The sequence below is a fragment of the Carcharhinus amblyrhynchos genome, unplaced genomic scaffold, assembly GCF_965287045.1.
Source record: "Carcharhinus amblyrhynchos unplaced genomic scaffold, sCarAmb.v2.hapA scaffold_55, whole genome shotgun sequence".
NCBI classification, from domain to species: Eukaryota; Metazoa; Chordata; class Chondrichthyes; order Carcharhiniformes; family Carcharhinidae; genus Carcharhinus; species Carcharhinus amblyrhynchos.
Genome location: NW_027649796.1, coordinates 530,896 through 547,841, shown reverse-complemented (window position 1 = coordinate 547,841; position 16,946 = coordinate 530,896). Strand labels below are relative to the sequence as shown.

At 45.3% G+C, this 16,946-nt stretch overlaps 1 protein-coding gene and 1 non-coding gene across 2 annotated transcripts in view; one reads left to right on the top strand and one right to left on the bottom strand.

Annotated features, from left to right (window-relative positions):
* Positions 1–16,946, top strand: part of LOC145337644 (NACHT, LRR and PYD domains-containing protein 12-like) — a 264,909-nt gene that overhangs the window by 191,398 nt on the left and 56,565 nt on the right. The window lies entirely within an intron of this gene.
* LOC145337660 (U2 spliceosomal RNA) lies at positions 394–586 on the bottom strand. The gene has a single exon (XR_013885384.1). It is a non-coding gene; the product is annotated as a U2 spliceosomal RNA (small nuclear RNA).

Here is a 16,946-nt window from a genome sequence, read left to right as displayed (position 1 = left end):
TATTCATAAAAATCTCAAATAAACTATTGCAAATCTACATGGCTTTGAGTAGCAAACAATGCAGAATCAAAACATTTTTACACATTTATACAAATTACAATCATTACATTTCAATACTTAAAACTACACTTGATCTTAGCCAAAAGGCCGAGAAGCAATAGCCTGTAAACTTCCACCTGGCACCCCGCACCCCCCCCCCCCCCCCCCCCCCCCCCCCCCGCCTTCCTCAGCCACTGGCTTTCACGTGATTCTTGCTGGGCGCAGAAAACCAGTCTGTCTGAGTGCTGCAGTTGCAGTGCAGGGCAGTGTGTGTGTGTGCCCTGACTCTGTCGTTGACACCTGCTGAGCCAGTGGGCACGTGCTGCCACATGTTCTGTTTCTGATGCTCTTCTTAGTTAGTGCTCCGTTCCTGGAGGGAGTGCAAGACCAGGTCGATGAGTGGCATGGGAGGAGCAAGCCCCTTTTCCCACCGCCCTGGGAAATATCAGGTTAATATTTGGCCCCCAGATAGAGGACCTATCAGATATTAAACTGATAGGAACAGATTTTTTTTTTCCAAAAGTATACTTTATTCAGAAAAAAAAATTTCAAATGAACTGTTGCAAATTTACAGGGCTTTGAATTGCAAACAAAACAGAATCAAAACACCTTTACACTTTTGTACAAATTATACCCATTTCATTTCAATACCTAAAACTTTCTACACGCCTCAATAAATTTCTGTGTGCCGTTAGTGCTCAGATTGGCACACAGCTCCGCAGGTCGAGGGTGTTCTGCAGTTCCCGGGTCCTCGGTCTGTCTCCGTTAAAAGGCCTTACAGTGTGGCCTTTCCCCACTGTGCCTTTGTGGCGGCTGCCCCAAGCTTCAGCGCGTCCCTCAGCACGTAGTCCTGGACCTTTTAATGTGCCAGTCTGCAACACTCGGTCGAGGACAGTTCTTTCAACTGGAAGATCAGCAAGATTCGGGCGGACCAAAGTGTGTCCTTCACCGAGTTGATGACCTTCCAGCAGCAGTTGATATTTGTCTCGGTGTGTGTCCCCGGAAACAGCCCGTAGAGCACAGAGTCCTGCGTCACCGAGCTGTTCGGGACGAACCTCGACAAACACCACTGCATCTCACTCCAGACCTTCTTTGCAAAGGCACATTCCACAAGGAGGTGTGCGACCGTCTCATCAGCCCCGCAGCCGCTTCGAGGGCAGCGTGCGGTGATGTTGAGACCTCGAGCGTGCATAAAGGATCTGACGGGGAGTGCCCTTCTCACCACCAGCCAAGCCAGATCTTGGTGCTTGTTTGTCAGTTCTGGTGATGAGGCGTTCTGCCAGATGACACTGACAGTCTGCTCAGGGAACCTTCCGACAGGATCCGCCGTCTCCTTTTCTCTCAGGGCCCCAAGGATCTTACGCGCTGACCACTGCTTGATCGCCGTGTGGTCAAGGGTGTGTTTGCGGAAAAATTTCTCGACGAAGGACAGGTGCTGCGGTATGGTCCAACTACTCGGAGCGTTCCGTGGCAGTGTGGCCAGACCCATCCTCCGCAACACTCGGGACAGGTAGAACCTCAAAAAGTAGTGGCACTTGCTGTTGGTGTACCGAGGATCTACGCACAGCTTGATGCAGCCGCTCACAAAGGTGGCCATCAGGATGAGGGCGGCGTTGGGAACGTCTTTCCCTCCGTTCTCTGGAGATTTGTGCATCGCCTCCCTCCGGACGCGATCCATCTTTGATCTCCAGATAAACTTGAAGATGGCCTGCGTCACTGCTGCAGCGCAGGATTTGGGGATAGGCCACACCTGCGCCACGTACAACAACACAGACAGCACCTCGCACCGGATCACCAGGTTTTTCCCTGTTATGGAGAGCGAGCGTTGCTCCCACATGCCGAGTTTCTGCCTGGCTTTGGCGATGCGCTCCTCCCAGTTTTTGGTGCATGCCCCTGCCGCTCCGAACCATATCCCCAGCACCTTCAGGTACTCTGCCCTGACGGTGAAGGGGACAAAGGATTTGTCGGCCCAGTTCCCAAAGAACATGGCCTCGCTCTTACCCCGGTTGACTTTGGCTCCCGAGGCCAGCTCGAACTGCTCACAGACCTGGAGGAGCCTGCGAACAGACGAGGGGTCCGAGCAGAAGACAGCCACGTCATCCATGTACAGGGAGGCTTTGACCTGCGTGCCTCCGCTGCCTGGGATTGTCACCCCTTTGATGCCCGGGTCGCTTCTGAGGGCCTCGGCAAAGGGTTCAATGCAACACACAAAAAGGACGGAGGAGAGAGGGCAGCCCTGTCTGACTCCAGACCTGATTTGGAAGCTATCTGTTTCCCACCCGTTGACTGAGACTGCGCTACTGATGTCTGTGTAGAGCAGCCGGATCCAATTGCGTACTCCCTCCCCAAAACCCATTTTGGAGAGCACATCCATCATGTAGCTGTGCGATATTCTGTCAAACGCCTTCTCCTGGTCGAGGCTGATGAGGCAGGTATCCACCTGCCTGTCCTGCACGTAGGCGATCGTATCCCTGAGTAGCGCGAGGCTGTCAGAGATCTTCCTGCCGGGTACAGCACAGGTTTGATCAGGATGGATTACTGACCCCAGAGCAGACTGGACCCGGTTGGCGATGACTTTGGACAGAATTTTGTAATCCACGTTCAATAGTGAAATGGGTCGCCAATTCCGAATTTCTTCCCTCTCCCCCTTCTGCTTGTAGATGAGGGTAATGATGCCTTTCCTCATGGATTCTGACATCCTGCCTTCCAGAAGCATACTCTCGTATATTTCCAGGAGGTCCGGGCCCGTCAAGTCCCACAACGCCGAGTAAAACTCAGCCGGTAAGCCGTCGCTTCCAGGAGTTTTACCCTTCTGAAAGGACTCGACGGCCTTGGTCAGCTCGTCCAGAGATACCGGTCTGTCCAGGCTGTCCCGCTCGCTGTCGTCTAAGACCTGCATGATAGATGACAGGAAAGACTGGGAGGCCGTGCTGTCTGTCAGCTTCAGGTCATACAGTCTGGCATAGAAGGATTTGCAGATCCTCAGAATGTCAAAGTGGCACTTGCTGTTAGTGTGCATTGAGCCCAAGGCCGCCAATTGAAGCCGGGGCCTCCCTGACGCTGTGAAAGCGCAGCACCAACCACTGAGCCCCCACCGTGCCGCCTCACAGTGTAACTGACCATCCCCCCGGCTCTGTTAATATTATACAGAGACACGCTGTATTTACACAGCAAATCGTCATTTTAATCCTGAAGCTGAATGTTGAAGTTGAACCTTTTTCTCGGCCGTTAATTCCTTACCGTTATTCACAAATCCCCGCTCTGACAAACACGCACCCTCCTGGAGTGAACTCTGCGCAGGCGCCACTCGGGGTGGCGGCCGCTGCTTCCCTGCTCGCCGATTGGTCAGCTCCCGGTCACGTGCTGTGAGCGGGCCGTCGACGTTAGACCAACGCCCCCTCCCTCTCCAGCCGCGCGCAGAAACCGTTTAACGGCCGCGCCACCTGACCGCGAGCCGGTTTCGTTGAGTGGGCGGGACCTCACTGCAGCCTCACTCTGCATTGGTGCATTCTGCTGTCTGTCAAATGAGGACAGCCAATAGGAAGCTGCTCCAGCAGAGTGATTGACAGGCAGTGTGGGTGGAGCCGAGCAGACTGATGTGGATTCGCTGCCATTGGGGAAAATCCCAGACAGCGGGAGGCAGCTCCGTTACAGTTGAGTTTTTTTCCTTCTTGTTTGACTTATTATCGTTATTCAAAAATTCTGTCTCCCTGCCACTGGGAAATTGAGGGCATTGAGCTGCTTGTTCAACATTTTCGGGTGTTTTCCATTCACAGGGCGATATAATTTCACAGGCAGATGATGGTTTTTGCCACTTTCACGCCAATTTCACTGTCTCCTTGGGTTTGACAACAGCTCAGCTCCTCAATTACATCCTATAACCTTGTGTTCAAATTCTCTTCAGTATATTTCTTCATATCGGTATATTCTCTTCAGTATATTTCTTAATGCTCCAAAGAGCAGAACGTGGAATCGTTGTGGGTGGAGATAAGCAACAGTAAGGGGAGGAAGACGCTGGTGGGTGTGGTCTATAGGCCCCCAAATAATAACTTGGCTATAAACAAGCAAATAAATGATGCGTGCAGAAACGGAGCGGCGATAATTATGGGGGATTCCAATCTACATATTGATTGGTTGACCCAAGTCGGACGCGGTGGGCTTGAGGAAGAGTTCTTGGAATGATGTCGGGATAGTTTCCTTGAACAGTGTGTGACGGAGCCGACGAGAGAGCAAGCTATCTTAGATCTGGTGTTGTGTAACAAGGCAGGAAGAATTAGGGATCTTGTTGTGAGGGATCCTCTTGGGACGAGCGGTCATTGTATGTTTGAGTTTTTGATGCAGATGGAGAATGAGAAAGCAGCGTCCCGGACCTGTGTCCTCTGTTTGAACAGAGGGGAGTACGATAGGATGAGAGGGGAATTGGCGAATGTAGATTGGGGGCGCAGATTGGTCGGTAGGACGGCTGAGGAACAGTGGAGGATCTTTAAGGAGATCTTTTTCGGTGCTCAGCAGAAATATATTCTGATGGTAAAGAAGGATCGTAGGAGAAGGGATAACCAGCTGTGGTTAGCGAAGGAAATAAAAGAGAGTATTAAATTAAAAGCTGATGCGTTTAGAGTGGCTAAAAGTAATGGGTGAGTAGAAGATTGGGAGAGGTTTAAAAATCAACAAAGAATGACTAAGAAGTTGATAAAGAAAGGACAGACGATGAAGCTAAACTAGCACTAAATATAAAAAAGGACAGCAAGAGTTTTTATAAATATATAAAAAAGAGGAGGCTGGCTAGAATGAATGTTGGACCCTTAGAGGATGAGAGGGGGGATTTAGTGGTGGGGGATGAGGAAATGGCTGAGGCTTTAAATAAGTTTTTTGCCTCGGTCTTCACGGAGGAGGACGCGAATAGTTTGCCGAATATTAAAGATAGAAGGATGGTAGGAGTTGAGGGCCTGAATGCGATTACTGTCACTAGAGAGGTAGTGCTTGATCGACTAGCGGGACTGATGGTGGACAAGTCCCCGGGACCGGATGGAATGCATCCCAGGGTTCTGAAGGAAATGGCAGAGGTGATAGTAGATGCCTTAGTGATTATTTACCAAACTTCGCTGGATTCCGGGGAACTGCCGGAAGATTGGAAAATGGCTAATGTTACGCCGCTGTTTAAAAAAGGTAGCAGGCAAAAGGCAGGGAGTTATAGGCCGGTTAGTTTAACGTCTGTTGTTGGAAAAATGCTCGAATCCGTTAGCAAAGAAGAAATAGTGAGGCACCTAGAAAAGAATGGTTTGATCGAGCAGACGCAGCACAGATTCATTAAGAGGAAGTCGTGTTTGACGAATTTATTGGATTTCTATGAGGATGTGACTAGTGCGGTGGACAGAGGGGAACCGGTGGATGTAGTGTTTCTAGATTTTCAAAAGGTGTTTGATAAGGTGCCTCACAAAAGGTTGCTTCAGAAGTAAAGGTGCATGGAGTTGGGGGTAAGGTGTTAGCGTGGATAGAGGATTGGTTGTCTAATAGGAGGCAGAGAGTGGGGGTCAATGGGTGCTATTCTGATTGGCAGTCGGTGACTCGTGGAGTGCCGCAGGGATTGGTGCTGGGGCCTCAGCTATTTACCATTTATATAGATGATCTGGAGGAGGGGGATGAGTGTAGGGTGACAAAATTTGCTGATGACACGAAGATGAGTGGAAAAGCAAATTGTGCGGAGGGTGTGGAAAGTCTGCAGAGGGATCTAGATAGGCTGAGCAATTGGGCGAGGACCTGGCAGATGGAGTATAATGTTAGCAAGTGTGAGGTTATCCACTTTGGCAGAAAAAATAGTAGGAGGGGTTACTATTTAAAGGGCGAAAAGCTGCAGCATGCTACGGTGCAGAGGGACCTGGGGGTCCTTGTGCATGAGTCGCAAAAACCCAGTCTGCGGGTGCAGCAGGTGATCAAGAAGGCAAATGGTATGCTGGCCTTTATAGCGAGGGGGACAGAATATAAAAGCAGGGAGGTCTTGCTGGCACTGGTGAGGCTGCAGCTGGAGTACTGTGTGCAGTTTTGGTTGCCACACTTGCGCAAGGATATTTTGGCCTTGGAGGGAGTGCAGAGGAGGTTTCCTAGGCTGATACCGGAGATGAGAGGATTGGACTATGAAGAGAGACTAAATAGATTGGGTCTGTACTCGTTGGAGTTTAGAAGGATGAGGGGGGACCTTATAGAGACGTATAAGATAATGAAAGGGATGGAAAGGGTAGAGGTAAAGAGATTCTTCCCGATTAGAAAGGATAGCATGACTAGAGGGCACAGCCTCAAAATAAGGCGGGGGGGGCAGTTTAGATCAGAGTTGAGGAGGAACTTCTTCACTCAAAGGGTCGTGAATCTCTGGAATTCTCTGTCCGTTGAAGTGGTGGAGGCTACCTCGCTAAATATATTTAAGTCACGGGTTGATAGGTTTCTGATAGACAAGGGAATTAAGGGTTATGGGGAGAAAGCAGGAAAGTGGAACTGAGCCACGACAGATCAGCCATGATCTTATTGAATGGCGGGGCAGGCTCGAAGGGCTAGATGGCCTACTCCTGCTCCTATTTCTTATGTTTTTATACCACGTCGAAACTGCAGTTACAGAAACATGATTTCAGTACATAGCACATTCGTGTCAAAATAATGGATACACCACAAGTCACTCGACAAAAGAGGAAATTGAGACAATGATAGAGCCAGATCCTGTATTCAATCCAGTCTGACTCTGAGACTTCTGAAGCTGGATTGATTCATGTTTGGGTCGGTAGTGAATGTGCACTCAGATTGAATCGACTTTCCATCAACTTGTTTAAATTTCCCTGACTCTAGAGTAGTTACAGTAAGTTCAATGTACAAGTTCTCTCAATATGTGGGCTATGGTCCTGATCCACTTTGACCCAGACCGCAATTAGTACATTGTTCCATTTAATGCAATAAGGCGGAGCTGCTTTCCGAACCATCTAACTCAGGGTAGAACATTTCAAAGGCCTGTTTACATCTGTGGCCAGGTTGTGGCACCAGATGTTAGAGGATTCAAAGGTCTGGTTTACAGCTGGACTCCCGTATTTAATTAACAACTTGAACTCATCTCGTGCACAACTGTGTTGCTGGTAGTTGGTGCTGTTTTGATAACATTTTTGGGTGTTGTGTCTGCGAGTGTGCACTGTATTGGAGAGCTGTCAATTATAGATGGTGAACTATTCTTTAAGGTAATAAATCAGTCCAACTTCGGTACAGATTAGCAATGGCATTTCATTCATTAAGGCAGATGAACTGATTTTACAATAGATTAATCCACACGTTGAAGGGAATTTCAGCTACAAAAGACCAAGTAGTATTTCTAATCCACCCCAATGTAGAAAGGTGTATTGAATGAAAAAGACAGCTATGTTTCCTAGTCAAGGGATTTGCTTGATTTAAGTTCCAATGTGGAAGTTTGATAGATTCCCAGTGTTCTTCACTGGATGTTCTCCGCAGCTAATTATCATTAGTTTGGAGTGGGAACAATTGTAACAACCTCAGACCTGCAGTCAGTTATTAGGCTGATAAAACGCTACAATAATTGAGGTAATTGGATATTTTATAGCCTTTTTAAGCTGCTCTCTGAACTTGGATTGTGTCACCACATATATAAATGTGTTTGTGCAGCAACTTAAATTCAACAACAGGTAGCCAGATTGGATGAAGATATGTAACGAATCTTCATCACTGAAGAATGAATCAATGTCAAATAAACAATTAATAGTATATAAAAGCCACAGAGCAAGGAAGCTACTGGATATGCTGAAGAGTAATATTACAGACTTTCTTCTGCTCTCCATCTCAGGGTCACTTTGATTATTTCTCTTGCTATGCCCCCGTAACATCTTATGGACTTGACTCACCGTGAATATATGCCTGACCGTTAAGACATTGAGAAACATGATTATTAGAAATGACAAAAATGGTGTTAAAACTGTATCAAACCAGTTAAACGCCACCCAACCAGGCTCTGTAAAAAGCTTTGATGATACAGAGCAGAACCATTGCACATTGTCGGTGATTTCATCAGGTTCCCGGGTAAAGTACCAGGGAAGGTTTTTTAAACAGAGGAGAATGCCAGTTGATGTTAGAACCACTGCTGCAGTTTGTTCAGTGCAATATCTTGTTTTCAGCTTCTGGCAACAAATGGCCACAAATCAATCAAAAGTGAAGGTGACTGTAAACCAAACAGAACAATCTCTGGATGCAAAACGCAACACATGACATGCACTACAGACTGGGGTGAGGTCCAGAAAACAGAGTGGGAAATAATAATAATTGATCTGGTACAGTATGACCTCAGTGATAATGATGAGTAGATCTGCCGTTGCCATGGCCACAAGGTAGCGGGTGGTCCAGAGAGAGAGGCCACATTTTCCCTGGCACAGGATGACAATCGCTACAAAGTTAACTGTAAGAAAGAGAGAGAGAGAGGAGACCAGGCTCATCATTTCCACTTAAAGTTACACACAATTAGGGTGCCTTGGATTTCACCAAGGCATTGTGAGGAGAACTGAATAGATTTAGGGAAAGTTACAAAAAAAAAAGCACACACTGGGTTAGTGTCGATACTCCAGAGAGCCTCACATTCCCTCAAGGACCTGAGATCAACTTAAAAACTCGAGCAAAGACTTTGTTGTTCCTGCTTCCAGAGGGGACCACATATGATGGAAATCAGTGCGAGCAAGGGGAGGACCAAGGAAATGTCCATCGACCTCAGAGGGGGACTTATGGATTTGGGATGAAGGAGGCTTCATTTGGGATGAAGATATATCCTGCCGAACCAGGAGAGGATAATATTTCTTCGAGCAAAAGTATTATTAATAAACATAAATGTATCCAAGAATGGAAATTAAGCAGTGTTCTGTGCATCTAAGAAGCAGTGTAAGAATACAGTTGAAATGCCTTTCACACACTGAATACCTTATACCTTAAAATAAATAAAACAGAAAGAAAACGAAGGTGGGGGGAGGTGGAGCAGAGCAAATAATCTGAACTCACACAAGCATCGGTTTGATGATGTGCATTGGATATTATAGAACATAGAACATAGAACATTACAGCGCGGAACAGGCCCTTCGGCCCACAATGTTGCGCCGACCAGTCTTATTTTTAAAAAAAAACATTGACCCACTAATCTAAACCAATCCCTTTTCGTCCATAAACCTATCCACCAATCTCTTAAACGCCCCCAAACTAGGCGCATTTACAACTGCAGCAGGCAGGGCATTCCAGTCCCTCACCACCCTCTGGGTAAAGAACCTGCCCCTGACATCCGTCCTATAACTACCCCCCCTTAATTTAAAGCCATGCCCCCTCGTGCTAGCTTTCTCCATCCGAGGAAACAGGCTATCACCATCCACCCTATCTAAACCTCTAATCATCTTATATGTTTCAATAAGATCCCCTCTTAGCCGCCTTCTTTCCAACGAAAACAACCCCAAATCCCTCAGTCTCTCCTCATAGGACCTCCCCTCCATACCAGGCAACATCCTGGTAAACCTCCTCTGCACCCTCTCCAAAGCCTCCACATCCTTCCTGTAATGTGGGGACCAGAACTGCACACAGTACTCCAAGTGCGGCCGCACCAGAGTTGTGTACAGTTGCAACATGACGCTGCGACTCCTAAATTCAATCCCCCTACCAATAAACGCCAAGACACTGTATGCCTTCTTAACAACCTTATCTACTTGATTCCCAACTTTCAGGGATCTATGTACACATACACCTAGATCCCTCTGCTCCTCCACTCTATTCAAAGTCCTCCCGTTAGCCCTATACTCAACACATCTGTTATTCCTACCGAAATGGATTACCTCACACTTCTCCGCATTAAACTCCATCCGCCACCTCGCGGCCCAGCTCTGCAACCTGTCCAAGTCACCCTGCAAACTTCGACACCCTTCCTCACAATCTACCACACCTCCAACTTTGGTGTCATCAGCAAACTTACTAATCCACCCAACTATACCCTCATCCAGATCATTAATAAAGATTACAAACAGCAGTGGCCCCAAAACAGATCCCTGAGGCACACCACTCGTAACCGAACTCCATGATGAATAATTACCATCAACCACCACCCTCTGTCTCCTATCTGCTAACCAATTCCTGATCCAAGTACCTAAATTACCACCAATCCCATACATCTGCATTTTCTGCAGAAGCCTACCATGGTGAACCTTATCAAACGCCTTACTAAAATCCATATATACCACGTCTACTGCCTTACCCCTATCCACCTCTTTGGTCACTTTCTCAAAAAGCTCAATAAGGTTAGTAAGGCACGACCTACCTGCTACAAAACCATGCTGACTATCTCTAATCAATTCATTACTCTCCAAATAACTATAAATCCTATCCCTAATAATTCTTTCTAAAACCTTGCCCACTACAGAAGTAAGACTCACTGGTCTATAATTCCCAGGGAAGTCTCTGTTCCCCTTCTTAAACAATGGGACAACATTCGCTGTCCTCCAATCTTCCGGTACTATACCAGAGACCAACGACGACCTGAAGATCAGAGCCAGTGGCTCTGCAATCACCTCTCTTGCCTCCCATAGAATCCTAGGGTAAATCGCAGGGGACTTATCTATTTTCAACCCTTCTAGAATATCCAACACATCCTCTCTGTATCAACTGCAATACTTTCTATTTTACACCCCTTCACCCCAGTGACCTCCTCAGCTACATTCATATCGTCCTGCGTGAACACCGAAGAGAAATAATGGTTCAATGCCTCTCCAATCTCTTCCGGTTCCACACACAACTTCCCCCTACTGTCTGTAACTGGCCCTAATCTTGCCCTAACCAACCTCCTGTTCTTGACATACCTATAGAACGCCTTAGGATTCTCCTTAATCCTATCAGCCAAAGTCATCTCATGCCCTCTTCTAGCCCTTCTTAACTCCCTCTTCAACTCCCTCCTAGCCAATCTAAAGCTTTCTACTGCACTACCCGAGCCCTCAAGCCTCATCCGAACATAAGCCTCCTTCTTCTTCCTAACCAACAAATCAACTTTTTTTGTGCACCACGGTTCCCTAGCCCTACCAATTCCTCCTTGCCTGACAGGGACATACCTATCACAGACCCGCAGTAGCTGCTCCTTGAAAAAACTCCACATTTCAGACGTTCCTAGTCCCTGTAATCTCCTAGTCCAACCAATGCTTCCTAATTCTCTCCTAATGGCCTCATAATTACCCTTCCCCCAGCTAAAACTACTGACCCGAGGTTCATGCCTATCCCTTTCCATCACTAAGGTGAACGTAACCGAATTGTGGTCACTATCACCAAAAAGCACACCAACTTCCAAGCCTAGCACCTGGTCTGGCTCATTTCCCAGCACCAAGTCCAATATAGCCTCACCTCTAGTTGGCCTATCTACATATTGAGTCAAAAAACCTTCCTGCACACTTTGAACAAAAACTGACCCCTCTAACGAGCTAGAGCTATAGCAATTCCAATCAATGTTAGTAAAGTTAAAATCCCCCATAACAATTACCCTATTACTTTCACTCCTAACCAGGATCGTCTCTGCAATCCTTTCCTCAACCTCTCTAGAACTTTTTGGAGGTCTATAAAAGACTCCCAACAGGGTGACCTCTCCTCTCCTATTTCTAATCTCCGCCCATACTACCTCAACAGACAAGTCCTCATTAAACTTCCTCTCTGACACTGTGATATAGTCCTTGACCAATAATGCTACTCCACCCCCCCTTCTACCTCCTTCTCTACTCTGACTAAAGCACTTGTACCCCGGCACCTGCAACATCCATTCCTGACCCTGCTCTATCCACGTCTCTGAAATGGCCACAACATCAAAGTCCCAGGTACTGGTCCACGCTGCAAGTTCATCCACTTTATTGCGAATACTCCTCGCGTTAAAGTATATACATTTCAAACCTCGCTCCGCCCCACCCCCACAATGCCGTGCAATGCCGTCCCCTTCTATGCCCCCCTCACTTTCACCCCCTCTACCCAGGATCCCACCCCCTTTTAATAAAATTTTAATAAAATTATTGATTAAGTTTTCTAAATTTGGAGACATATTGAAAGTAACGACATATGTGAGTCTTATACTGAGTGGGAAAATACTTTGAGTTTTTCTTAACATGTTATGTTATATTCCACAGTAGATCCACAGTTTTAAGGATGGAAATAAAAAATACATGACTATACATTTCAGAAATAGAATTCATCCAAATATCTAAAAGTGATTTTCAACTGAGTTAAAAAGCCCAATTTGAGCTTTGAACTGAGACACGTTCACATGAATGGCTACTTCAAACACTTCAAGCAAGAGGTGTACCCGATCTGTAGAGGGATGTCTACGCATGCAAAGGTTGGAGCCTGGATTCAAACAGGAATGTTTAACTTGTGTTTCAATAATGGTCCAAAAATGTCTTATTCAGCAGCACTGAGTCTGCAAAATTCAGGAATGTGTTAGCAAAGTAATATTGCGTTTAGTTCAATGGACCTGGGTTCGATTCCCGGCTCGGGTCAATGTCTGTGTGGAGTTTGCACAATCTCCTTGTGTCTGCGTGGGTTTCCTCCGGGTGCTCTGGCTTCCTCCCACAGTCCAGGGATATGCGGGTTAGGTTGATTGGCCATGCTAAAATTGCCACTTAGTGTCCTGGGATGTGTAGGTTAGAGGGATTAGCGGGTAAATATGTCGGGATATGGGGATAGGGCCTGGGTGGGATTGTGATCAGTGCAGACACGATGGGCCGAAGGGCCTCTTTCTGCACTGTAGGGTTTCTATGTTCTATGTTCAATGGCATCTCTAAATTAAAGCACTGATTTGCTGATGACACTAAAGTCGGAGGAGTTGTAGACAGTGAGGATGGATGTTACAGTTTGCAGAGGGACATAGATAAGCTGCAGAGCTGGGCCGAGAGATGGCAGATGGAGTTTAATACGAAAATGTGTGAGGTGATTCACTTTGGTAAGAGTAACAGGATTACAGAGTATTGGGCTAATGGAAAGACTCTTGTTTGTGTGGGTGTGCATAGATCCCTGAAAGTTGGCACCCAGGTTGATAGGGTTGTTAAGAAGGCGTACATCGTGTTAGCTTTTATTGGTAGAGGGATTGAGTTTCGGAGCCGTGAGGTCATGTTACAACTGTACAAAACTCTGGTGCGGCCGCACTTGGAGTATTGCGTACAGTTCTGGTCGCCGCATTGTAAGAAAGATGTGGAGGCATTGGAAAGGGTGCAGAGGAGGTTTACCAGGATGTTGCCTGGTATGGTGGGAAGGTCTTATGAGGAAAGGCTGAGGGACTTGAGGTTATTTTTGTTAGAGAGAAGAAGGTTAAGAGGTGACCTAATTGAGGCATATCAGAGGATTCGATAGGCTGGACAGTGAGAGCCTTTTTCCTCAGATGGTGATGGCTAACACAAGGGGACCTAGCTTTAAATTGAGGGGAGATAATTATAGGACAGATGTCAGAGGTAGGTTCTTTACTCAGAGGGTAGTAAGGGCATTCAAATGGTTAGTGGTTAGGATAATATTGGAATAGTTTAGGTTAGAGGGTCATTAGATTGGTTCCACTGGTCGGCGTAACATCGAGGGCCGAAGGGCCTGTACTGCGCTGTCATGTTCTCTGTTCTATATTCTATGATAAACAATATGGTGAAAGGAAGTTACAAATGAAATGAATCAGGTACCAGGTTTTTCTTGGAGATATATGTGCCTTTGCCAATGGTGTTTTTAAATAGCAATTATTTTTAGAACCTGGCCACAAATGAGATTTACACTGGGAAGTAGAACATAGAACATAGAACATTACCCTATTACTTTCACTCCTAACCAGGATTGACTCCGCAATCCTTTCCTCAACCTCTCTAGAACTTTTAGGAGGTCTATAAAAGACTCCCAACAGGGTGACCTCTCCTCTCCTATTTCTAATCTCCGCCCATACTACCTCAACAGACAAGTCCTCATCAAACTTCCTCTCCGACACTGTGATACAGTCCTTGACTAGCAATGCTACCCCACCCCCCCTTCTACCTTCTTCTCTACTCCGAAACATTTTCAGAGGGTAGACCCCCTTTGGAACCTGGAATAATTATTCAATGGTCCATCATTTATCGGACTGTGGAATCCAGGTTGATGATATTGATTTGGGAAAATACACAGTATAATTCCTATAGATTCAACAAACCTTGCACAAATGACAAAAAAAAAGATTGAGGGTTAGCAGAGGGATGCAATGTAAAAGAAAATAACATTGCTTGAATGGAAAGGTTGGTTAAACGGAAAAGAAAAGTAGATTGCATCGACAGGCAGGAAATTGTGTGATGATAAGTTACAAACATGTGTTTCCAACAAATGTTTATAGAAACAATTGGAACAGCCATAAGTGGGTGAATAAAGAATATACAAGAGTAGACATGTGGGGCTACATCATACAGTTGTGCTGAAGAATGAGTCCTGTTCAGCTACTTGGCAAAGAACATGACATAAAATAGTTAGCATGGGATGAAGAAAAATAAAACATCTACAAATCAGTGATGCACTGACAAGCACTCCATAGTGAAACTCATTTTAAGCAATTAATTTCACTTCCTTGGAGCATTACGATCATAGAGTCACATTATATTAAAAATAAGAGTAATATTCTACTGCCACAAATGAAGTCTAGAGAGAAATAGCACTTGTTTAGAATTAGTTACAATACAGGCGCAGCATAGTTACACAGTGGTTAGCACTGCTGCCTCACAGCGCCAGGGACCTCGGTTCAGTTCCAACCTTGGGTGACTTTGTGTGGAGTTCGAACATTCTCCCCGTGTCTACGTGGGTTTCCTCCAGGCGCTCCACACTTCTTTGGTGGAAAGTTGAAGATATAAATTTATATGGACACAAAATTGGAAATTGAACCATGCTCTGCATGTGTGATTATCAGAGTATACACAGAGTACGCATTTCTGATTGTTGGTGAATGCTGTATTCGAGTTTTCATCCTGCATGCATCCTATCCTTGAATAAATGACCTGAACTTGCAACTGAATGTCCTGGATTTTAGAAACCTACCAGTACATTAGACAGAATGAATTGGTGGTGGTAGAGAGAGTAAATGATTTCCTATAAGTTGCAAAAAAAAACATAGTGTCTTCCCATCTAAAGTACGCAGAACAGGAGGCGTCATGGAAACTCATTATATATGAATGAATATGGGTTAAATTGTTTTCTAATATGAATGCGGTTAATCAGATTCAGTCTTCACAAAACATGACCCTGTATCATGCCCTGAGGCAAAACTGCACAGCATTTGAAGGAGATGGAAATCAAAATTCTTATCTTTTGCATCACTCAGTCCTTTATGTATTTGCATAATCTAGTTTTTTAACAGGGCAGTACCAAGGATTTTTGCTCATTTGGATTAGGCCAGGGACCCAAATGGGGACTCTCACAGAAAGGAATAGGTTTTGTAGACGCTAACCAGTTTATTCACCAAACCAGATTTTCGAATTACGTTTACAGAGAAACAGGTGCCACTTAAAGTGTCCTCATGTTCTGAGCATTCATGAACCACTTTCCTACTTCACAGATCATTCTTAATTCGGCTCTATTGTCCACAAGCTAAATGATATTGACAGACGTCTTGAGATTCCATTGCTAAGATCAGAGACGGACTGTGGATCTAAAACTCTAAAGTGTACCGTGAAGCACAGATATCCAGATTTACTCCTGAAATATCCGTGCCTTACCGAGAGAACCGACATTTCTTTATGTTCAGCATAAAAGTACATGCAGAAACATGAAGGGAATCACAGCAATTGTGAAGAGAATTGACAGAAAATGTTGGGAAAAGGAAGCCAAACAAATCAAAAGTCTGAAGAGAGAAACGGAGTTAAAATTGGAAGGAAATAGACTTCATTTCAAAACGGAGATTAAAAGCCTCATGGTGAAAAGCATCATTGTGTCAGAGAACAGAAAATTATAGTGCTCAGAAAGAACCAAAGTGAAGACCTTAAACTGGCAATAGGCAGATTGATATGCCTTATTATTGCTGAGGAGGGGAATGGTAACACAGAAAATTACAATAATTTAAATGGATACTTATTTGAAAACCAATGAGAAAGACAAAATCTTAGAATGCATAGAACGTTTTACAACACATGCGACAATTAATAGCGGAGGACAATTAAGCTGGAATATTTGAAAGCCCCCATGTTTTTTTTTCCAGCAGAACCCGAGGATGTTGAGAACAGGTTTGATCTGGGTGATGTGAAACCTAAAGTGGTGATTAGCAAATCCACATCGTTCAGCTGAAAGACATGTAATTCTTTCCCTTTGTAATGGTTGTAAGTACTTCAGATGACAAAAGGAAACAAATGTACATTTACACAAATAAACAAAGTTGATTATTGTCACATTAAAACACACTCCCAGCGTTCAGACAGAGAGGCGCGATTTGAACTTGATCAGCAGCACAATACATTGAATCTAAGATGCCCGTCTTCTCTGTACTTTATGTACAATTGCATACCTGGGAATTCAGCACGAGTGTGTCTGCACTGCAGACATTGAGGACCAGATTAAGGTTCTAGGAATGACGTGCTAATATTTACATGAGAAAGAAGGCATTTAAGTCCATTGTAGTCTACTTCAGACAAAACTAATAATTATCACACACGCACATATTTCTACGCATCTTGGAGTGGCGGAGATTCTTCTGTTGCATAGAAACATAGAAATATCGGAACAAGAGGCAGGAGTAGGCAATTCGGCGCTTCAACCCTGGTCCACCATTCATCTTGATCATTACTGATCATCGAATTAAAAATCCTGAATCCCACTCCCCCCCATATCCCTTCTTCCCTTTAGCCCAAGGGCTATACCTAATTTCTTCTTGAAATCAGACAAAGTCGTGGACTCATTGA